The following is a 26,333-nucleotide window of genomic DNA, read 5'->3' on the forward strand; positions in this document are numbered from 1 at the left end:
ACATACATTTGTTTCTAAGTAACCAAAATACTGTGTACAGCATGATATTTTGCCTCGGACCGATTTTGGCAACATAGTTGTTCTAATATGACACATGTAAACAAGATGATGGCAAGCATTTTCGAGTTGAAAGCAATTCCATAATTATATTGATTTAAACTACTTACAGCAATAAATGCTGGAAGAACATAATACCCATAAACCATTCGAATCAGTTCGTCGGGATCAGCAAATGCGTATGTGACAAATAATTTCACTCTATTTTCTCGCAGATGACTCAACCGTTTTCTACAAACTCAGATTTATATGAAAAGTCGTAGGCTCCCAAACAAGGTTCCTAAATTACGTTTGGTTCCGACCTCTGGTTCCGGAGCTACAGGAGTACATGTGAAACGAAATTAAAATTGTGCAACTCATTTTTCTCGTAAATGGCTGACCCGTTTTAAGATTCAAATGAAGTCTAAGAATTATCTAAGATTCAAATGAAAAGTCTTTAGATTCTATAACACATCTTGCTTTTCAGTCAGATCCAACTTCCGGTTTCGAGGAAACAGGGTGATTAGTATAAAAATATCTATTTCACATAAATTAATCAGGTTTATCGGGTTTGCAGATTTGAATAGTCGATAACAAATAAACTTATTCCATTTTTGGTTGTATTCAGTTTTCGTTTCGGAAGGCACCCAAAAATTTAATTCCCACTACGATTCCTCAATGCCTACATTTATTTTCAAACATTTTGAAACAAATGTAAACTATACAGTTACTCAGGTGAATTTGTCTGACTTCGGCTACACTGAATTTCGAATTCCGGTTCCAGTATCGTATCGTTTCTCAAAGCTCAATCGTTTTCTCAAAAAAAGCCAAATCGAATTTCAAAAACAAAAATGCATATTAAAATAAACCCAATTTTATCCAATTCTGACTTCCGATTCTGGAATTGTAGGAGGATGAATTTTTAAAATTCAAAGCGATATAGAAGATGATAATCCCGAAAAACTTTAAAGTTGGACTCAAAAATATTGCAATTTATTCGTCATATGGCCATACGATGTTGGGTTATGTTGGTTTCTGAATACCGGCTCTGGAAGTACCTTAAATTACCGTAAACTCTAAAGTGGAAATTACTTCGACATATCATGGAATGTTTAATCGATTGTTACACTTTTAGATTCAAATTCGATCCGATTTGCAGTTTCGACATTACAGAGTATTGAGTGATTAAAATCTCAAATTGCCACTTAAAACGACGGACATTAGAATAATGTCATGAAAACTGAAACACCGAAGAATATTCATGCAAAAAACACATGCGGATTGATAAAAAAAGGTATCATCTCACTGTTAGGTTGATTAAGTACGTTTGTAATAAAATTCCGGTTCTTTTTTTATCATAAGGTACCACCGATGCGGCAATGGATGACGAGACGAGCCACGTGTCAAACGACGTAATATTCCATTCGTACAGAATTTTACAGGCTTCGAGTGTAATTTGCTCCAGACTACTAAGTGACGCTGTATGAATTCATATGTATCATTTATTCATTAAGCAGATGCGTACTTCTGTGGCTTAGTCGACTAAATGACGTGCTTTGTGATATAATGTTCTTCGGTTCAATTCGCGCTGGTGCTATCGATCTTTTGCTTTTTATTTCATTTGATTCCAAGCCATGTCATTTTCAAATCACACTCGATTTTACATGTTCTTGAATATAAATTTGTGTGAAATACGACGACTGTGTATGTTCCCGGGTTGGCGGTTCAATGCATAAGGCACTGGTCTTACAAACCAGTTGTCGTATGTTCGAGCCCCAACCTGGAAGGATTCGTAGTGTCAATAGAATCGTAGCACCAGCCATGCAATGGTTCTGTACACTCTGAATCGGCTGCGAAGTCTGTTTAAACAGAAGGTCAAATTCCACTACAGGAATGTAATGCCAAGGCTTTGTGTATGTTGATTCGTGGCATTAGCAGTCCATCATAATTTGCTAATACACTGATGAGTCTAAGACGAAACGTAAAAGTAAGAACAAAAAATTTCACGTAAAAAATATCTCATTTTTAATAACTGGAAATGAAGTTGAAAATTAGTTTTTCTAGTACTCAAATACATATAAGTATTTTACTATTACTGTAATATCACGCTCAAAAAAACTATTGTTGTTTTGTCAATTGCAAGTTAGTGTCAAATGCCTTTAGTGAAGTGAACATGTAAAAATTCTTGCCAAGTAAAGAATGTTAATTCATTAGGTATCTTGTTTTTAAAAAGATTCTGTTAAATCCCATCAAATTTTTGTCCAAGCTTACGGCTTTACTTTGATTCATTTCTACAACATTTGGCATCAAACAAAAATGTTCGATTTCGGTGATCTCGAAAGTTTCCGGGTATAAATAAATGAAATAAATCAAATTAATCTCGAAATTTTTCCAAGTCTCAAAGTAGATATTTTTGAAAAAAAATGTTTTTGTGATAACACCAGATCTCGATGTTTCTTTAATTTTCAAACATCTGGAAACAAAAAGTTGTTTTGCTTAATTTTGAGGTTTTTTATGCCAACTTTCCAAGTTATGCGATTTATTTTTATACGAAAAATAATTAGACGATTTGCGTTTCGTCAAATTAATTTTATTCTACCCACATAATTATATCAGAAATAAATGGAAATTGCAACAACGAGTTAGCAGTGAACTTTGCGCTAAAAACGGTTTCAATGGTGCGACGACATGGCAAATGTTAGAAAAGCATTTCGGCAACGATTATCTGAAGAAAACAGTCGTTTATCAGTGGCACGAACGTTTCAGAAGTGGCCGTGAGTCTGTGAATGATGATGAGAGAAGCGGTAGGCCATCGACATCGAAAACCGACGAAACATCAACAAAATCAAAGAACTTGTTACTTATTGTTTTATTAACATGATCTTGATGCCTATCTGCCACAGAAGATTCTAAATTGTTTTCTCCAAGATGGTTGAGATTCCTCAAACAAATATTGAATGTAAACTTGCATCGTAGCGAAAGTGCTATATGACATCTTCCAAATTGGTGATGCAAGCGTGAATTTGGTTTTTATATTGCAGTTTTGAATTTATGAACTACGAATGAGTTCTGATAAAAACCCAATCCTTTTTTCATCAGTTTTGAATGATAGCATAAAACACACAAAAACGTCCAAACACATTCCATTCCAGCTAATAACTGAATCGTATTTAGCTATTTGCTATAGTCACAAAAGGATCCAATAAAAATCTAGATAATTCCGCAGCTTTACCGCTGCCTTGGGACGAAAATGTGGTGTCCATCAGCCCAGATTTGGTTGATGAGAAAATACCAAGAATCCCATAATTAAACATAGCAACATCGTTCGCATATAGTCAGCCAGTGAAACGCAGAGCTGCAGCTAATATTAGTATCGACGATAAAACGATCCATCCATTCCTTTGAGTACAAAGATTGATTGTTAGCAGACAGAACGGAAGCGGAAAGCCCAAACAAGTCAGCTGGGACTCGAGAAAAACTAAACAGCATAGAAAAAGTTGTCAACACTAGCACTGAAGCTTTGCTCATTCAGTAAACATTGGATGTTGAAGCAGCTTGTTTCTACGTCGTTCTCGTAGTCTAGCAGTGGAAAAGGTTGGAAAAAGCTCTTTTATGTATCTGTTCATTCTGTCATTTCCACTCTTTTGAGAAGACTATTTTTACTGAGTCGTCGTGCTCGTTTGGCTAGTTTTTATTAAATGGGCGTCATTGTATCCTGTTTACTGAATAGGCTATCGGAATCTATCGCAAAAACGGAGCGCGTTAACAAAACACCGCTTGGTTTACATACTGTGTACATTTGGCGCCAACTAAACAGTAATCGTATAGCTTTTTATAAATTTTAAATAGTTTGAAATAAAATGTTTTTTTCTTATTTTTTTGTAATTGATAATTATACCAAAATGATTATTCATGAAAATGCAACTGGTACTGAAACTGTCGTTCGAACTAACACGACAAAATTAAACTCTTAAAAGTTCAGTCCATCCAAGAAATAAATTTTTCAAAGTTCAGTACATCCGTTTACACGAGTTTTCATTTATGTTGTACGTTTCGTCATTTATGAAAAAAAAACCTTGTCAACAAAATTTTTTAATCGATAACCCTGTTACTTTTGAAACGGAAGTCGTCAATTCAAGAATTTTGTATGGTATTTTAATACCTTTCATTGGAATCTAAGTTTGTAAAAAATAGTTCAGACATCTCTGAGAAAAGTGAATGTACAAGTTTTCACTGTTTTGAACATACCGCTCTGCAATTTTGGAACCGGAAGTCAGATTTGAATGAAATTCAGGAACTTTGTATGGAGCCATGAGACCCTTCATTTGAATTTGATTGACGGGTTGAAATTTCAAATACACTTCACCCTGTAAACCGGAGATGCCTTAACTTATGGGATTATAATACCTTTCATTCAAATCTACGTTTGAAAAAATAAACGGTCCAGCCGTTTCTGAGAGTTCACTTCCGGTGAAACTCTCAACGGGTGAGCACGTTGCATCGTGTTAGTCCGGAGAAAATTCGAGTATTTCGCCAGAAAGAAAGGATTTTCAGCCGTACTTTGACGATTCGACGCAGCCACACAGCGAGATTTTCGCTTGTAGTCAAGTGAAAATAAAGTCCATTGGACTATAAACGAAAATTAACTGGCAATATAGCCTTAGTTGCTGTGCCATCAATTCGGCGTCATCTCAAGTGAGGTATCTCCAACCAGAAAGAAGAAGAAGAAGAAGTTTCTGAGAGTTTGGAATGATTTCCGTTTTGGAGTATACGACCACTGTTTCCGGTACTTCCGGAGTCGGGAACTGAGATCCGGTATACCTAACGCTCGTATACGTACTGTATTTTACAATATTGTACTTCCTGTTTCGGAATTACAGGGTGATATGCACCAAAAAATTTTAAAAAAAGATGTCACTAGATTGAAATGAAAGGCCGTATGGTTCCATAGATCGCTATTGAATTTTATCTTTATTCAACTATCGGTTCAGGAATTACAAAGCAATATGTGCAAATCTATGAGAAAATGCGCACTCAATTTTCTCGGGAATATCTCAACCGATTTTTACAAACTAAGATGCAAATAAAATCCCTTGAAATTGTTTAAAAAGTCCATGAAAAGTTGATCCGATCCGACTTCCGGTTCCGGTATTACAGAGCGATTAGTGAAAATTTTCCATTTCATGAGTATTTATTCACAAGCGATAGCGAAACGAGGTGAACATTTTTATAAAACTTTCTACTAAATTCATCTAGTTGGCAGATTTGTCAGTTAGTGGACATATACATATACTTTGGGACAATTAGTCCTCGGTTTCTGCTTCCAAAAGCACTGATAACTGTGAAGAAAAGCTCCAAAACCGGAACTCACTTCGATTTCTCAGCAACGGTTAAACCGATTTTCACAAATATTGATTCAAATTAAAGCTCTCAGTTTCTTAGAAGATACTGTGTAATTTCATCCAGATCCGAATTCTGATTCCGAAATTATAGGGCAATGAGTATCAAAACTTTCATGCTGTCGTACAAAATGATGCAAAATCGGTACGCATCGGTACGTGCTGGTAAGAAAGAAGAAAACGCCACCGCCTAGCACAAAGCTTGCTTAGTTCAATTTTGTATGACGTATAGGGTTACCACCTTTAAATCTATATTAACTTGACATAACTGTTTCCAAATTGAAAAGGTGATGGTAGTTTATACCATAGAAAGTTTTTGAATTTATTCAAGCTTGATAAAAAATCTTGACGAGAATCTTCTAGTGATGTTATCGAAAATATAGGTAACTAGCTGAATTACCCGGCGTTGCTCGGAAATGTTTCGTAAAGGGAAGGCCGAAAAAAATTCTCGAAGTTGTCCTGCTCAGTGAAATACTCTTGTAGTGAAGCATAACTCAGACGGCAACTCGATTGAACAATACTCCGTTAATGTTCAGATTGCGAATGATCAGTGTCCCATCTCAGATCTCACAATAATCATAATTTTCATGGTATTCTCGACAAACTGGGTCAGTTCTATATTTGACCCTTTTTACCTTTTTTTATATATATAAAAAATAGGTATAGAATTCGCTCAAACTTTCGAAAAATTTTCCGAGGCCCGGAGGGCCGAATGTCATATACCAATCGATTCAGCTCGACGAACTGAGCAAATGTCTGTGTGTGTGTGTGTGTGTGTGTGTGTGTGTGTGTGTGTGTGTGTGTGTGTGTGTGTGTGTGTGTGTGTCTGTATGTGTGTTGTCAACTAAGAGGTCGAGATCTCAGAGATGGCTAGACCGATTTTGATCGAACTAGTCGCAAATGAAAGGTCTTCCCATCACCCAGAACGCTATTGAATGGTTTTGAGATCGGATGTTTACTTTTTGAGTTATACGAAGTTTTATGTCAAAATTTTCAGTTTTTTGACAGTATCTGTCACATTTGACCTTGAAAACAGAATATGTTTCCAGACTTAAATTTCGCTCGGTAATACCTATCCAACAAGCCATAGATTGTTAAAATCCGTCCATTTTTAAAGGAGATATCGATATTTTTGTGTAAGCCTTATTCCAGTAGAAGGAATTTTGAGCGCTGTATGAAAAAGCTATGCTTGGGAGCAACATGAAACACGATTTTTTATACTGTTACATATAATTGTTTCTAAGTACCAAAAAGACTGTGTACAGCATCCTTTTTATGACAATTTGCCTCGGACCAATTTTAGAACGGTTCATATTTGGCAACATAATCGTTCGAATATGGCATATGTAAACCAGATGATACCAGCATTATCGAGTTGGAAGTAATTCCATAATTATATTGATTTAAACTATTTACAGCAATAAATGCTGGAAGAACATGACTTCCATATACCATACGACTCAGTTCGTCGAGATCAGCAAATGCGTGTGTGACAAATAATTTCACTCAATTTTCTCGGAGATGGTTAAACCGTTTTCTACAAACTCAGATTCATATGAAAAGTCGTATACTCCCAAACAAGGTTCCTGAATTACGTTTGGATCCGACTTCTGATTGCGGAACCACAGGATGATATGTGAAACGAAATTAAAATAATGCAATTAATTTTTCTCGTAGATGGCTGAACCGATCTAAGATCCAAATGCAATCTAAGAATCATCTATGATTCAAATGAGAGGTCTTAAAATCCTATAAAACCTCTTACTTTTTAGTCAGATCCGACTTCTGATTTAAAAAATGCAGGGTGATTAGTATAAAAATGTTCATTTCACATAAATTGATCAGGTTTATCGGGTTTGCAGATTTGGATAGTCGATTACCGAATAAATGTATTTCAGTTTGAGCGATATTCGTTTTTGGATTCGGAATGTACCCCCAAATTTTAATTCGCACTACAATTTCTCAAAGATGTCTACACACTCCTTAGGTGAATTTAACTGTTTTCGGCTACACCGATTTTAGAATTCCGGTTCCAGTATCGAATCGATTCTCAAAGCTCAATCATTTTCTCAAAAAAGACCAAATCGAACATCAAAAACAAATATTACAGGACTTAAGGTCCCATACAAAATTTTTGAATTTTATCCGATTCTGGAATTACAGACTCATCATAAATTTCATGTAAATTGTTTGGCGTAATAATTTATGGCCATTCGAATCATTTTGGGCTATGCTAATTCCTGAATACCGGCTCTGGAAGTACCATAAATAATGACGAAAAACTCTAAAGTGGAACTTACTTCGACATCTCATGGAATGTTCAATCGAATGTCACACGTTAAGATTGAAATTCGATATGTTTTGCAGTTTCGGCATTACAGGGTAATGAGTGATTAAAATCTCAATTTGCCGTTTGAAAGGACGATAATTAAAATAATGTCATGAGAACTAAAACACCTAAAAATATCCATGCAAAAAAAACACATGCGGATTGATAAAAAAAGGTATCATCTCACTGCTAGGTGGATTAATCACGTTTGTTAGAAACATTTAAAACACCTTTCTCTCTATTAATACCTTCTTAGTAACCTCTGAGTTTCATATGTATATGTGCTTGTAACGTACTTCAGTACTTCCTCGTCACAATCGATCTACAATGCCTTTGGCTTCCATGGATATAATCACTTGCTACTCCCTCCTCTTTATAAAAATTTTATGACATCATGAATTGTTCAAAATTTTCCATCTGATAATGATTATTTAATAACGAAAGGTTGTTTAACATCATAACTACCTTCGTACTATAGAATAACATTTTTATATAATTTATTTTATCGAGGCTTTAACCATTTTAGCCGTTCATCGGGGAGGAAAACTTATGGAATAACGATTCAGTTAATACAAATGTTGTTGTAAACTTATTTCCATTACCATGAGTCGACAGTTTTTTCAATTTACATAATAAAATGTACATCGGATTTTGTCAATTCAGATCAATGTTGAGAATACTTATTCCCCCTCACTCTTGTGAATATTTTTGTGAACCTTACTTAGTTGCTAGAAATACACTGTACCAATTTTTCGTAAAACCCGATCAATTTTCCCTTTCACTTTCCATGTTCGGGGCACTTACTCCACTCTCTCACCATTAAAATAACCTTATAATCTATTTTTATTTAACTTACTTTTTGTCAGTGAACTTACTACAGATTTCCTTCATGATTACCCTGAGTAGTGTACAAAGTATCTGTACTTTTCAAAAAATATCGATTCCCACCTTTGGTACATGTGCCAAACTTGGTGGCGATTCGTTTAGTTGTTTTGTAGTTATGCTGAGACTTGAATACACTCACGTTCATAGGCAGACAAAGATTATTTTCCCTTAGTTCTTTGAATTCCTCGGCAAAATGGAACCCGATCTTTTGTAATTATTTGAAGAAAAATACGACCTTGAAATTCTTGCCACTCTCTTGTTTTATAAAAAATGGGAGATTAAAATTTTTTTTTCAAAAACCCCTCCTTCTAGTCTAAATGTCGATTCTCTTCAAATTTCGTCATTGACCCTCTCCCCCCATGTTAAGGACGCTTCCTACACACTTTCCCCCCTAAAAATGTCCTAATGATCATTTCTGAAGAGCTTCTTTGTGCCAAATTTGATAGCAATCCGTTCAGTAGTTCCGGAGTTGCGTCGTTACAAACTTTACATCTCCTTTTTAGAGGGATGTACTACATCCACCCAACACGAATACCCTAAGTTGCACGAAAAGTATCTATGGCCTTCAAAAAGTATCGATTCTCGTCAAATTAAATAATTTTTTTCATGACCCCTGTTAAGGATAGTTGCTACGCTCTCTCCCCCATAAAAAATACCCTTACAACTATCTCTGAAGAGCAAAAAGCAGCTATGTCAAGTGTGATAGCAATCCGTTCAGTAGTGTCGGAGCTATGCCGTTACACCCCCCTTTTTAAATGCACTTGCTACATCCACTTCCTATATCTATCATATTTAAGGTATGGAAAATGTTTGCATGATCTTCAAAAATAATCGATTCTTGTCAAATTTTATGATTTTTTTCATGGCCCCTCCTGTTAATGATACTTGCTACGCTTCCTCCCCTATAAAAACACCTTTATGACTATTTCTGAAGAGCAAGAAATAACTGTACCAAATTTTATAGCAATTCGTGCAATAGTTCCGGAGTTATGCCGTTACAAACATTACACCCCCCTTTTTAAAGGCATCTGCTGCATCCATCCTCCATTAAATTATATGTACGGTATGCAAAATGTTTCTAAGATCTTCAACAAATATTGGTTTTCATCAAGTTACATGAATTTTTTCATGACCCCACCTTGGTTATGACACTTGCTACGCTCTCTCCTCCCATAAAAATACGCTTATGACCATCTCTGAAGAGCAAGAAGTACATGTAACAAGTTTGATAGCAATCCGTTCAGTGATTCCGGAGTTATGCCATTACAAACATTACACCCCCCTTTTTAAAGGCACTTGCTACATCCACCCCTCATATAGTCATATCTAATATATGCAGAATGTTTCTATGGTCTTAAAAAAGTATCGATTCTCGTCAAATTGAACAAATTTTTTCATGACCTCCCCCTGTTAAGAACACTTACTACGTTACCTCCCCCCATAGAAATACGCTTATGACCATCTCAGTAGAGCAAGAAGTATCTGTGCCAAGTTTGGTGGCAATCTGTTCAGTAGTTTCGGAATTATGCCGTTTTAAACATTACACCCCCCCTATTTAAAGGCACTTGCTACATCCACCCCCCATATAGTCATATCTATGGTATGCAAAATGGTTCTACGGTCTTCAAAACGTATCGATTTTTGTCAAGTTATATGAATTTTTCCATGACCCCCCCTTGGTAATGACACTTGCTACGCTCCCTTCCATTTAAATATACTGCCTAAACCATCTCTGAAATACAAGAAGTACCTGTGCCAAGTTTGGTGGCAATCCGTTCAGTAGTTCCGAAGTTATCGCGTTACAAACATACAAACTTACATCCATTTTTATATATATAGATATGAGAAAGGCATCATTACAATACTAGGTTGATCGAAAAAAGTTCAATGTACTGTATATTTATTTGTACTTTTTTTCCCTTTAAATTATGTTGTATTCTTCATAACAAAAAATTACTACTAATCTTTAACGCATCAAACTTTGATTTGCCGCAATACGAAACGTCAGAAAGAAAAATGGCAACACGTAGTGAGCATGAATACATGTAAACATTAAATGGATTTGTGTCTTTCTCTATTTTTCGTCATGTTTTTTCCATTATCCATTCTTGTTCAGAGCGCGTCACAACAATTTTGTTGCTTTGAAACAAAAGAAAATTGTCTTCACCAAAAAAGAAAATACACTAAATCACAATCATTGTCTAAAATATTTGTTTTCTTTTTGAAAAATAGCTGAAGTTTTGTTCAAAAACTGTTTCGATTTTTGATTCGTGCATTTTTTTAGTTTATATTGAAGTAAAAAACTTTGAATAGGTAATATCAGAAACATAACGGCGAGGTTGACGTAGGACTCCGTTCAAGATGTGAATAGATAGCAAATGATTTGAGACCGTTTGACCGTTTATGATTTAGAGTATTGAAAAGGGTCATTCGGTTTCAAAAGATTGCGTTTGTATTCTAGGAAATAGGGTGGCAGTCGTTTGGTGTAAATTTCACATAGCTAAAAGTGCACACAGCTAATAAAATTATTCAAGATTTGCACTAAACTGCTGACTATTACTTTCGATTCGTAAAGAAGCTATCTTAATAGTTCTTTAGATAACATTTGGAGCCATTATAACGGCTGATTTTATATAATGTTACCCATCGTTGTCAACTTTTCGTTTTCCCTTTCTCCAATGCAAACGACCACCAGAAAGATGATGCAATCACTTTTGTTTGAAGCGAAACTCACACTGCGAATGTCCAACATCAGATATGCTCACAGAAGAAATAGTTGTTTTTCTGCGTTTAAAGCTTAAGGAACGGAACCTCATATTCGCCATTGTCTGAAGCACCAGTTGAATAATGCCGGGTGTAGTTCCACTGTCTTGGCGTAGATGGCAGCCTGCGCACCCGATGTGACTCCGTTCATAGATTATCGTATACTGAAGCTAGCAAACGTGCAACAGGGTATATCTATAGATTCGATTAATTTCAATGTTTCGTGTTTAGACCTAATTTTTCACAATTTATACAATGTTTTTGTAATAAACGTGGTAATAATAACCATCTTACATCTTTTCCCATTCGTTTCGTGAAGGAATTAGAGAAAATACTCAAACAGAAAAACAGTTATTAAGAAATCAAATCTGGAGTAATTTTGTTACACTTTCGTGTGGTGAAATTTTGAAAATGCACCCAGGTAAGCATAGTGAAAAAAGACGCAGTCGTACGTTAAAATGCCTTTAAAAAGAAGAATATAAAGAAAAACTGGAAATAAATCATCTGATAATTATTTGCTTTTGGTTTTAGTTAGTTTTTAGTTTTTTTCAAAGTCCATGTACTGTATTTTTTTACGCAAAATATACTGTTTTTCTTACAAAAAAATATACGAGCGTTAGGTATATCCGAAGTCAATGTACTCGAACTACAATAATTTAAAAGCGGATAGGTAGCGTCGGAGGCGGTTTTCTATTAACAGGCTGATTCTATTCAGACATTTTCTGACATACTTTTATGGAATCGATTTATTGATCCTTTAAAGGACCGATTTGGTAAATATATTTTGATGTCCTAAAAGGTTGTTTGAATTTGTCTGGAATGCGAAACAGTTGTATCGTGCGAACGAAGCAGAAACAAAATCCCTAATCTTCAAATAAATTCGAGACAGTTTTACTTTAATGAGAACGACCAGTTTAAAATACTGGATATAGTGCTCATCTAGGACAGGACCAAGTTAACGAAATTAATATTACTGCAGGGTGGTAGAAAAAGTGTTGTCAGTATCGTCGGTAATAATGTAGTTTGATATTGCATATTTTGTTTTTCAGATAATCTTTTTGAAATTATTAATTTTAATAGGATTCAGTTCAATTTGTTTTTAGGTTCTGTCAATGTGGAAAGTATACAAGTACATTTAACAATCAGCTTTTCAGGATGAATGGCAACAGTTATCGCGACGAATGTATTATTTATTACAAAGAGCAACCGGAAAAAGAAGAGAAATATTTTTCTGGAAAAAAGCCAGTTGTCTGGTTCTGTCCTAGGTTTTCACTACCATGGCGTGGATGGTAATTTTGTGTTGTGTATTGATTACACAGTAAGGCAGATAAAAGTCATTTTGCTTACTCAAAACAGTATGATGAGAAATAAATTTTACTCTCAGCTCCGCTTGCAAATTGTGAGAACGAGATCCATATTCAGTCAACGACAAAAGCCATACAGTAGCTTCAAAATCGTACTCAATCCTCAGTTTTGAATTTCGAAAATTGATAATGACAGAATACGATGCACGATGATTTTTAGTTAATCGTTGTTTGGACACTCCGTATGGTCAAATTTGGTAAAATTTTAGTTATATTAAAGAAAGAATGAGAATCGAATTTCAACCGAAATTTCAAGCAGATGATTTTTCAATTTCGTCATATTTCTTTCGCTGATGACGAATGTGTTTTGTTTTGAATGTGAACATTTACGATAAAGACAATAACAAATGTTTTCATCCACCTTTCTCATATTACTCATACTATCTTGAATATTACTGTAGAGTTCTTAGAAAAAGCTGTTCATTAAATAGAAACAGGAAACTTTGTTCGGGCGTAAACTAGCATAACCTACAAATAGAAACACCCTGTAGGTTCGAAACCGGAAGTCGAATCAGGATACCATTCAATAGCAGTCTATCAGCAGCAGCAGCCTATTACTTGGGCCTAAGCTTTCGAAATTCGATTACTCACCCCGGGGGAGATCATTTTACCAGTTTTTGACCACTATTCTCGGTACTTCCGGAACCGGATTCTGGAGGCCGCTTAAAGTCAAAGTCTATTCGAATTGGCAGCAACAAATATATCCAATAAATGTGAATAGTTTTGATCCCAATTAGGGAGATTTTTTTTATGCATCGTCGCTCTTAACGACGGAAGTCAGATCAGAACAAAATTTTAGAATTTATGGGAGCATGGCACTGTGTGATGTGTGTATAAATTTTGATCCCTTCATTTAGAGCTACGAGCACGTAAAATAGCTTCCAACGGGATTCCAAACTACTCTAATTCATAGTTCATGTCCGTAACAGGCCACACGAACTGAATTTGGCTTTAACGATCGCCTAATTCTGATATTCATTATAACTATCAAATTATCCAAATCCTTAAAATGAAACTCACTTCGATTGTGATGAATGGGACCGATTTTCTCAAACTTAAGCTCAAATGTAAAGTCTTACTGTTCCATATAAAATTCTTAGTTTATTGGGATCAGACATCTGGTTTCGGAAATACAGGCCAATGAGTGTTTAAACTTTTAAATTTGTTGTTTAGAGCGACGCTGCAAAAAGCAAAATCCTGACATTACATTCATTTTGTGGAATTTGGCCTTTCTGTTTCAACAGACTTCGCATCTGAGTCTTAGCGTTCAGAATCTAGTGCTTGGCTAGTGCTACGATTCTATTGAAACTAAGAATCGTTCCAGTTATATTGAATCGACTAGTTTGAAACTAATATTCGATTAGTAAACTAATCGACTAATTCGAAAAATTCAATAGCAATAATCGAATAATAACCCATCTGGGTTATCGATTAGTTTGAAAATTAGACTAGTTATAGTAATTCGAAAAATCCGACATCCCTAAATAAACTGGCTTGTCAGACCTGCGTCCTATGCATTGAAGCGCCAACCCGGCGACGATGCAAGCACGTAAAAAATTTCTAATTGTTTTTTGATAGAAGTAAAACCGAACAAACCCCAACTGCCCAAAATGTCTTAATTGAAGTCTCGGATGAAACAAGTTTTAGTTTACTTGCCGTACAGATTGTGGTCAATTGAGGGTTAGAAAAACAAACTAATGTGCTGAATGCACATAACCAATTTTACATCGTTTTTCGTTTCGTCTTCAACTCATCAGTGCGTTAGCAGTTAATGATAAACTGTTAGCACAGCTGAACGGCTTGACATAAACTCCTAAAAATACATAAAAATAATGATACTTGTATATTTTCACCAAAATGCAATGTCTTAACTGACGTCGCAGACGAAACGTGTTTCAGCTGACAGGCCGCCCAAGTAGCAATTCGTAACCAGTTCTGATACGACTAAGTCCAAACTATGTTGCAACAAGAGCACGAATTTGTTTTTTATGTCATACTGGATAAAACAAAGTGACAGCAATGTTTCTTCATAACATAACTAGTTACGAAATTTTTGCTTCCGCCGTTTTTTTTTAAATTTAAAGCTTTATTGCGAAAAAGTACAGCTTACAGATGTATTATTCAAAGTATTGTCCGTCGCTAGCGACAACTTTCTCCCATCTTTCCGGAAATTTTCGGATCCTGGCTCGAAAAAAGAAGTCCTTTTTTGACGCTATCCATGAAGCAATCCATTTTTCCAACTCTTCGAAGGATTGAAAATGTTGATCTGCCAGGCCGTGTGCCATCGAACGGAATAGGTGGAAGTCAGAAGGGGCGACATCTGGGGAATAAGGCGGGTGGAGCAAGACTTCCCATTTCAGCGTTTCCAGGTACTATTTGACCACTTTTGCGACGTGAGGCCGAGCATTGTCGTGTTGGAGGATGACTTTGCCATGTCGCTTTTGATACTGTGGCCGCTTTTCTTTTAGCGCGCGACTAAGGCGCATCAGTTGCGTTCGGTAGCGATCTCCTGTGATGGTTTCACTCGGTTTTAAGAGCTCGTAGTAAATTGTTATTCATCTTTGAAGGTTTTTTCTCTTCCACCATCATGTTTGTCTTCGACATCGAAATCACCATTTTTAAAACGTTGAAACCACTCCCGACACGTTCTTATACTCAGAGCAGCATCACCGTAAGTTTCTGAAAGCATTCGATGCGCTTCAGTTGCATTTTTTTCGAATTGTAACAGAAAAGTAAAACTTCCCGCAAATGGCGAGAACTGGGCACATAAACAGACATTTTCGAGCGTGAATAATACGGAAACAAGAACAACTGTCACTGAAACAGCGATGACAATTCGTTAGGCACTGTACACACTAAAAGGCATTATCATCTATGTATTTTAAGGTAGCGCTTCGCCGTGGTCAGGTCGAAGCGAGACAACTCACTGCTTCCTCTTGCTTTGTCGCCGAAATTTCACCCTAAATTGCAAATTTCTCCAATACTAACCCGAATCACGAAAAATCAAAAACATACAATTGTAGGTAAATGATTTTACTATGCATTTGGCGAAAAATATCAGTTAGAAAGCTTTTCTTTCACGAGATTTCGTGCGAGTTTTGTTGAACATTTTGTTTTATTTTTTCCTTTTCTCGCTATAAACAACTCGCATATGTAGGGATGTGCTACGTTTTCAACAAAGCGTCAAAGCTAGTAACGATGAAAATCATTACTGATTTCTCGTTCTATTGAAACATGAATAGTAATTATTTTACAAAGTAGTAACACTTACTTACATTTTCTACTCATCGATATTCAACGTTTACGCAGAGAGAACGGAAAACGAAAACAAAAGAAATGTTGTTAGCGTCTACCACATGTGGCATTTTGCACACCCCAATGCATGCGTTGACATTGTGTGCGTGCGAAAGAATAAGGAAAAACTCATTTATTTTTATAACTCGCACGAAATCTTTCGATAAAAACGTTTATCAGGCACAATTTATATACGAATCGATAGAAAAATTAATTATCTAGAATCGTATGTTCTTGGAATTTCCGTTTTCTTTCCCGTTTTCTCACAATTTTGGGTAAAGTGCGTGAAACCCCGGGATAGGCAGCGAACTCCCGTGACCACGGCGAAGCGCTACCTTAACCAGCCTCAGCCGGTACAGCCACCTATCGGAAAACGGCGGAAACAAAGTTTTACACCTGATACTTTTTGGAGAAAACAATGAAAGGCAGAATAGTCATTTTTGCTCTATGCACAATCGGGTTTGAACATCGATAGTGATAATACTATTGTTCTCATGATACATGAATTTAAAATAATGAAAAATCAAAAAATCATAAGATTAGTTATTTCAGTATGGCATTACAACGTAATGACAACTTATTTCTAGCTGACTTGGTAACTACACAGATAACAGATATACAGGCTCACATATGAACTGTGTGTAAAATTTGCTCAATCAGCGTGGCGAACACTTGCAGATGTCACCACGATTTGGGTGCCGCTTTCACATAGGCCACAATTTTTCGGTGCTTACATTCACTTCACGCTAGATTTTTGCTTTGCTGTTGGTTAAAATGACAAGTTTATTTTTATTTTATTCCGATCGAATTCTCGTGTGATTTATGCGACATGGAAATAAAGTTGTCTTTAACACTTAGAGAAATCGTGTGATAAGTGTTAAAATTGTTGTATTTCTATAACAGGCAGGAGGATTTTATTATCGTTCCGGAACGTAGTGGAACGTTTTGGAAGATCGCGGCGAACAGTCGAGTAGGTGGCAGTAGTGTTTCCAACGTACAACTAATTTGAAATTTACACAGGATTTTGAAAAAAAATGTTCGAGCCTGTATATCTGTTATCTATGGTAACTAGTAGAAACTGCACTTTTTGAGTCATGCAAGTGGTTAGATGTTAGTAACAATCACTTAAATTTCTGATTGCAAACTAATCACAAATATGCTAGCGTAACAAAAATTGTTACTTGGGCGTACTTATTGTGGTCATTTAGGGGCTTCACCGGACAGGACCCGAACCCAGAATTTATCTATGACAGTGCGAAGTATTGTTGAATGATTTTCCGTATTGTCTTATTTGCTTCAAATATCAGTTTAGATTTCGTTTTCTTATTTTGTCAGTGATACTAGATTAATTCTACGTCGTTTTAGTCAAATGTGCACAAAATTGAATGGTTTTTTGTGATCTGATACTGAGCCACTGTTTATAAATATTTCCATGAGAACGGCTACGATTGACAGGTGTGCATCTTTTGTATGTTACTTGTGTTGATGAACGTTGACAAAATTTATAGCAAATGACTTAAATACTTGGCACTTGAAAACAAAATCTAAAATTTACCTAAAGTAAAAATATAACTGGCAAGTACTGCTAATTGGCGTTTTGGAAGCCCTTCTTCTTGGGTTGAGTATTCACTCGCTTCTCCGGTATGTTTATCCAATAAAAAAAACTGCACTACAAATAAACAGCGTTCACGAGACACAATTGAGCACAAATTCTTTCGCCAAGAGGCTAGTATGAATAGGAAATTCCTACAAAATTTCCCTTGTATAAAACATCAATGAAATTTTTCTTAGCACTTTTAAACATTTTTTCAGACAAAATAACTGACATCTTCAGCAACACTAGAGAAAATTAGTCAAAGTCCTTTTACACAAATTTTCACGCCGATTGTTATATTCATCGGGATTTCACCAAACCACTTTGCAATCGGAAAAAAACTTCGTTATACTTCTACCTTCCGATGGTTTTCCAACAAAACCCCCTTTTAATACATTCAACAGCATTTAAAAAGTTACATTTTCACGTGGTTCGCTTGGTTGAATTTCACTTCACCTCCCTCATTCAAACGAGCACTGCTGATATCCATGTACCGCCTTTGCTACGTTACATTACAGCCCCGAGTGTCATTTCCCTGGTGGTATTTCTACCAACGGCCATCAGCTCAGGATATTAATTGGTACTTCCTCAGGTTGGGATGCGGTACTGCGATCTGCAGTAGTTTTGATTCAATTACTCCGTTGACAACGACGACGGTCGCTTCAAATAAACAACCGCTGACAAGCTGCTACGATGCGAGACAAAAAGCTTCACTGCCGAAAGTGAACAATGCGACTTAAGCGTATGTGTCTTGTTCTATCAAGCGTCGGTGGAAATTTCTAATGTGCACCTCACAATAACAAACTGAGGAAACTCAAACAGAAAACGGAAACTCAGCAAGGAGTCAGAAGCTTTCGGACTCGACGACAGTTCAACTTAAACTGACGACGAATCGTGTCAATCGCGGCTGCTGTTGCCTTTTCCTTCCTGTACGTATATATACGGAAGACACAGATGACGATCCTCCAGAATACAGTCGAGATTCAACAACGTGGTACATGTATTGGTATTACTAGTGTCGCTCTCGTCAGGAAATTGGCACTCTCTACGCTCTGATTTTCCGCAATTCGCTCTCGTCTATGTAATATTCCATGTTCGTGAAAACACTTCGCCACTAACATGTGGCGGTTCAACTTTGTGAAGCTTCTTTTTTTCGCTCCTAAATCGAACGTTTATAGCGAAAAGCGTTGGTACAGAAACGCTAAATAAAGTAAAAGTTCTCTCTATCACGCGAGGACACTGTACATTTCACGGCAAACGTAGCATCATTCAGGACCAACCAACTCGATGACCCTTTCTTCTCTATAAAGAACTCTGTGTGTTTTATATGCTGAATCAACTGCAATCTGTTGCTTTAGGTATTTCAGTCCACGCTTGGTGGAAGGCAGGACAAGTGATTTTATGGTTTCACTTTCATGCTTTTGCTGATAGTCATTGAAAAGAGACTTTTTCATTATGTTTAGTTTCCTCCATCACGTCAGACTGAAGCGATTATCTTGGTTCGCTTTTAGAAATGAATATAGCGATAACTCTGACTCCCTATAAATGCAACCGCACAGTACAGAGAATTATTTCGTATCGATATTCTGGATTTCTGTAAGCCATACTGTGAACAATATAGGCATATTAATATGCTGTTCCTAATCCTATGATGACAGGAATTTGTCACATTTGAACTCTCATACACGCAGAAAAAATTATTGTAAATATAAATATTTGGGTTTCACGCAACGATATATTTTATTGGAATAGTGACAAAAGAAAATTTGGTTTATGTAATGTAATAAGTTCCCGAAATTTATTCAGAAAATTAAAAATACAAGATTATTCATCAAAATCGATACTGTCCCCTTATGCCAAGCGCTTAATCCAAACCTCGAAACATTTTTTATATTCAGTTTTCGGTATGGCCATCAGAGCCATCTGCGATTTTTCCATAATCTCTTCTCGGATGATGAAACGCGTTCCACGGAGCGGTTTCTTGAGACGACCGAATAGGAAAAAGTCGCAGTGAGCAAAATCAGATGAAATCGGTGGTTACTGAAATTCGTCTCGTTTTTAGCCAAATGTTAACGATGGCATGTGTGACGGTGCGTTATCGTGGTGCAACATCAAGACACGTTTGAGTTTGATCCACAAGCAATGTCTATCTCCAATCCATTTTTTGATTTTGTTGATGTTTTCGTCGGTTTTCGATATCGATGGCCTACCGCTTCTCTCATTATCATTCACAGACTCACTTCCGCTTCTGAAACGTTCGTACCACTGATAAACGACTGTTTTCGTCAGAACGATACTCTGCCGAAACACTCTTCTACCATTTTCAATGTCGTCGCACCATTGAAACCGTTATTAACGTTAAATTTAATGCAAACTCGTTGTTGCAAATTCAATTCCATTTTGAAAATTGTACAAAATCGAGGACACGCACAATCGCAGATGTGCTCAATACAGCGTATCTTTTACAAATGTCCAGATATCAAGCTGAAAGTTTGGTAGAGTACCAGATGTGGCAACCTAAAAAAATCTAATCGTGTGACTGAGAGCGCTACACGGTGGTTCATTCGAGAACTTTTTGATTGAGGTAGTATAGCCAATGTTGTTGCGCGAAACTACAAAGCTAATTTTAATTTTTCTCTGTGAATCAGTTTCTTTCAATGAATGTTGCTTGACAAATATTTTAATATTAAACTTAACTTGCAAAATTAGTTTAAATTGAGCCAACTTTAGATAAAGATCATATTTGTAGGGCTTTGAATTTATAAATCTTGAATTTAAAATCAAAGAGATATATTAACATAAAATGGTTAGTATTTCAACTTACGCTCTTGTTTGTTAAAATCATACATTTTGTTTGGTTTTTAGAAGTAAATTTCTTTCAAAATAATTTGAAGGGTTTTTTGATACAATTTTTTTTCGATTGATGTAATTTTTGGCATTCCAATTGCTCACATTTAAAAAAAATCCGAATATTAAAACACCACTAGCAAGCCCTAGTATTTATATTACTTTTATAGTATCTAATGATTCGGTGCCCTTTCAGTCCGGTCAAGATAGAGATAACCTGCATCAAATAGTTTTTCTGAAGAAAACGTGTTATGGAATGTTATGAAGTTTCTAATAATATTAATGATCAATACCTACGCTTGAATTGTTAAAAAGCCCCAGAGAAAAATCAAAAATATAATATTTCACTTATAAAACGCGAACAAAATTCGGTTCATTCACGGGTGAAAATTTGCTCTGATTTATAAGAAAAAAACTGATACGGTTTTTTAACAGTAAACTTTGGTGTATCATTACACAATTAAGATCATAGATAAAAGGAATCAAATATTTTCTTAACATAAAGGTAGAACGGAATTGAATCAACATAACAGATCGGCTGAAAGGTTCGTATCGTTTCTATGAGAGGGCGCCACTAGAATTAAATCCATACCATTTTCAGTTAGTACCAACCTTAAAAAGATACGTGTATAAATTTGACAGCTGTCTGATTATTAGTTTGTGAGATATTGCATTTTGAGTGAAGCTACTTTTGTTATTGTGAAAAAAATGGAAAAAAAGGAATTTCGTGTGTTGATGAAACACTACTTTTTGATGAAAAAAAGTGCCACCGATACCCAAAAATGGCTTGATGAGTGTTATCCAGACTCTGCACCGGGCGAAGCAACAATTCGTAAGTGGTTTGCAAAATTTCGTACTGGTCATATGAGCACCGAAGACGATGAACGCAGTGGACGTCCAAAAGAGGCTGTTACCGATGAAAACGTGAAAAAATCCACAAAATGATTTTCAATGACCGTAAAGTGAAGTTGATCGAGATAGCTGATACCCTAAAGATATCAAAGGAACGTGTTGGACATATTATTCACGAATATTTGGATATGAAAAAGCTTTGTGCAAAATGGGTGCCGCGTGAGCTCACAATTGATCAAAAACAACAACGAATTGATGATTCTGAGCAGTGTTTGGAGCTGTTATATCGAACAATGGACGAAACATGGCTCCATCACTTCACTCCGGAGTCCAATCGACAGTCAGCTGAGTGGACTGCACGCGATGAACCGAACCCAAAACGTGGAAAGACTCAACAATCGGCCGGTAAGGTTATGGCGTCTGTATTTTGGGATTCGCATGGTATAATTTTCATCGACTACCTTGAAAAGGGAAAAACCATCAACAGTGACTATTATATAGCGTTATTAGAGCGTTTGAAGGACGAAATTTCAAAAAACGGCCTCAATTGAAGAAGAAAAAAGTTTTGTTTCATCCAGACAATGCACCGTGTCACAAGTCGATGAAAACCATGCTGAAATTGAACGAATTGGGCTTCGAATTGCTCCCTCATCCACCGTATTCTCCAGATTTGGCCCCCAGTGACTTTTTCCTGTTCTCAGACCTCAAGAGAATGCTCGCTGGTAAAAAATTTAGAAGCAATGAAGAGGTAATCGCTGAAACTGAGGCCTATTTTGAGGCAAAGGACAAATCGTACTACAAAAATGGTATCGAAAAGTTGGAAGATCGCTATAATCGCTGTATCGCCTCTGATGGCAATTATGTTCAAAAATAAAAACGAATTTTGGCAAAAAAATGTGTGTTTCTATTAAACGATACGAACTTTTCAGCCGAACTGTTAGATATTGTCAAATATATCAACTCTATTTTAGATGATATACAATAAATAGGTGTTTTATTTCAACAATAAAATCAGCCGGAACAAATATTTTTTTCGTTTGACAAGATCAAAATTTTTATTAACATCGAACAAAGATCATTGTAGATGCTGAAGGAAGAAATTGGTTTAAAACAATTATAGTCAAGCTTGAAATTAACATATATCAGAGTTATAAATCTACTCGCTGATTTGTTACTTTGAACAAGCTCCATTTCTCTGCGTGTAGAACTCCTTTAATTCACACAAATACAGGGTGTCCCACGAAAAATTTCGAATTTGAAAATGCAATAATAAAAAACCCTTCTTAATCCACCTAGTGGTGTGATAATGCTTTTCTCTTCTTTCATAAGTCTCATGAAAATATATTTCATACTTTTATTAAATAATTTTGGATACTAATTTTGACACCAATTGATTCAGATTGATTCGAGTAGTTCACAAAAGCATGCTCCAGTGTTTATGTCACACAGTCAGCATCATTTTTTCAAACTAGTGCTTGACATTTGCGTTTCCTATTTGTATGAGAACAGTGATGCTAATCTAAAAAAACGTGATTAATCCACCTAGCAGTGAGATGATACCTTTTTTATCAATCCGCATGTGTTCTTAGGTGTTTTAGTTCTCATGACATTATTTTAATTATCGTCGTTTCAAACGGCAAATTGAGATTTTATTCACTCATTACCCTGTAATTTCGAATCTGCAAATCGTATCGAATTTCAATCTTAACGTGTGACATTCGATTGAACATTCCATGAGATGTCGAAGTAAGTTCCACTTTAGAGTTTTTCGTCATTATTTATGGTACTTCCAGAGCTGGTATTCAGGAACTAGCATAACCCAAAATGATTCGAATGGCCATAAATTAATACGCCAAACAATTTACATCTTCTATATCGGTATGAATTCTAAAAATTCATCATCTGTAATTCCAGAAACGGATAAAATTCACCAATTTTGTATGGGACCTTAAGTCCTTTAATTTGAATTTTTGTTTTTGAAGTTCGATTTGGCCTTTTTGAAAAAATGATTAAACTTTGAGAAACGATTCGAAACTGGATCCGGAGTTCTAAGATCGGTGTAGCCGAAATCAGATAAATTCACCTGAGGAGTGTGTAGACATCTTTGAGAAATTGTAGTGCGAATTAAAATTTGGGGGTACATTCCGAATCCAAAAAAGAATACCGCTTAAACTGAAATCAATTTATTTGGTAATCGACTATCCAAATTTACAAACCCGATAAACCTGATTAATTTATGTAAGAGGGACATTTTTATACTAATCACCCTGTATCTCCTAAACCAGAAATCGGATCTGACTAATTTTTATAGGATTTTAAGACCTCTCATTTGAATCATAGATGATTCTTAGATTTCATTTGAATCTTAGATCGGTTCAGCCATCTACGAGAAAAATGAATTGCATTATTTTAATTTCGTTTCGCATGTCATCCTGTGGTTCCGAAATCAGAAGTCGGATCCAAATTTGGAAGTATACTATTTTTCATATGAATCTGAGTTTGTAGAAAACGGTTTAGCCATCTCCGAAAAAATTGAGTGAAATTATTTGCTGATCTCGACGAACTGAGTCGTATGGTATATGAAAGTTATGTTCTTCCAGCTTTTATTGCTGTAAGTAGTTTAAATCAATATAATTATGGAATTACTTTCAACTCGAAAATGCTGATATCATCTGGTTTATAAATGCCATATTCGAACGATTATGTTGCCAAAAACGAACCGTGCTAAAATCGGTCCAAGGCAAATTGTCATGAAAAAGGATGCTGTACACAGTCTTTTGGGCACTTAGAAACAATTGTATGTTACAGTATAAAAATCGTGTTTTCCGTTGCTCCCAAGCATTTCTTTGTCATACAGTGCTCAAAACTTCTACTGCTGGAATAAGGGGAAAAGTCGTTTACACAAAAATATTGATATCTCCGTTAAAAATGGACGGATTTTAACAAACTATGGCTTGTTGGATAGCTATTACCGTGCGGAATCTAAGTCTAAAAACATATTCTGTTTTCAAGGTCAATTGTGACAGATACTGTCAAAAAACTGAAAATTTTGACATAAAACTCCTAATAATTCAAAAAGTAAACATCCTATCTCAAAACCATTCAATAGCGTTTTGGTGACGGGGAGACCTTTCATTTGCGACTAGTTTAATGAAAACCAAAACCAGCCATCTCTGGGATCTCGACCTCTTAGTTGACAACACACATACAGACACACACACATACACACACACACACACACACACAGACATTTGCTCAGTTCGTCGAGCTGAATCGATTGGTATATGCCATTCGGCCCTCCGGGCCTCGGAAAATTTTTCGAAAGTTGAGCGAATTCTATACCTATTTTTTATATATATAAAAAAAGGTAAAAATCGGTTCAGTCATCTCTGAGAAAATTGAGCGCGTTCAAATACAACGCTTTTTGTCGGTTACGTCACTTATACAATCATATCTCCGGAACCAAAAGTCACAGCCATTTGATCTTCGAACTTGATCAATGGCCCGACAGTAGCTTTCAAACGAGCCTAAGTTTGTTAGAATCGGTTCAGCCATCTCTGAGAAAATTGAGCGCGTTCAAATATCTTCGAAAAGTGCACACACACACAGACATTTTCCGATCTCATCGAACTGAGTCGAATGGTATATAACACTATGGGTCTCCGAGGCTCCGTTCGAAAATCGGGTTTTCCAGCAATTCTAATACTTTCTATAGAGAAAGGCAAAAATGGTTTGATACACACACTTAATTTCCTTTACCGAACTCAGCAATATTTTACCGATTTTTATTCAGCTGAATGTACCGCAATCAGTTCAATCATTTATGTATTGAACGTTCCGTAAAATAGGAGTTTGTTCTAGCTGTCATTTTTCACTATACTGATCAGTAATTTGTGATGATGATTCGGTAATATTATACTGTTTAGTCAGCACGGGAAGATAACCGAACGTATCCTTAAAAACAACCGATTAGTTCAGTTATTCGTACAGTTCAGTCAAATACAAATTATTTGTATTTGGTTCAGTACAGTATGAATTCAATATTGAATATATACTTCAATGTTTGGTCACTTTTACAGTTAAACATTACAAAGTACTGGAACAACAATCCGAAGCAATACAGAATGTCGCCCTTTGCTGGAATCAAGTGATCGCGCCAACAAATAGATCCACCATCAGCTTTATAAATTACTTTGGAAAATCTTGATTTATTTCGGGAAACGGGTCATCAACCTGAAATAACAGAGATTTAACATAAATTTAAATATAATTTATATATTTAAATTAATCGTTATTGCGGATATGCAAAGACATGTCGTCCATGCCTTTCTACATAATCGAAAACTGCGAAAAAAAGTGATTGCAACCATTTATTGTTATAATGATATGTTGTAGAAAGAATTATATTACTTACTGAATAGTTCGATTCGTTAAAAGTTTTTTTTCAGATTTACAGACCCTGTCTGCAGATATTTGAAATTTTTACCTGACATCTCTGAGTAACAGCACGTTCATGTTGTGCCGAATATCAAAGAGCAAACAGACGCTTGTACATTTTGCTGCGCTTAAAACAAATTTTAATTGCGTTAAAATCAACACAAAAGTTTTCTATGACTTTTTTATAGTATCATAAATTGAAAATCAAGTGGATTGAATATTTATGAGGTGAAATCGATCTATTTCGCGATTTAATACCGGATGCTTTCAAAATTATCGCAAGTTTTTTTGCATCATTTTCAAAGTGTCTACCGATTTCGGTTACCGGCACTCAAAGGTATTTGGTTACCGGCATCCCATTTTTGCCAAGTCTGCAAATTGATCTGTAAATTATCAAATTTCTTAGTTGACATGTAAACCTCTTTTCGTCTAAAGACTTTTACAGACTTTTGAAACTTCGATTGTTTGCAGACATTCGTCAGGAATTACAGACCTACGCAAATTGGCGCGATCTTTTCTTTTTTGCTAGCTAA

The 26,333-nt window shown here is 35.8% G+C and overlaps 1 protein-coding gene across 1 annotated transcript in view; it reads right to left on the reverse strand.

Annotated features, from left to right (window-relative positions):
- Window positions 1–18,535, reverse strand: part of LOC131427907 (serine/threonine-protein kinase meng-po) — a 104,041-nt gene extending 85,506 nt beyond the window's left edge. Inside the window, exon 1 of the mRNA XM_058591485.1 lies at window positions 17,626–18,535. The gene's annotated coding sequence lies outside the window, so the exon portion shown is untranslated. The remainder of the gene's footprint in view (window positions 1–17,625) is intronic.
- Between the last annotated feature and the right edge of the window lie 7,798 nt (window positions 18,536–26,333).

Source organism: Malaya genurostris, chromosome 2 (assembly GCF_030247185.1).
Source record: "Malaya genurostris strain Urasoe2022 chromosome 2, Malgen_1.1, whole genome shotgun sequence".
In the NCBI taxonomy this organism is placed as follows: domain Eukaryota; kingdom Metazoa; phylum Arthropoda; class Insecta; order Diptera; family Culicidae; genus Malaya; species Malaya genurostris.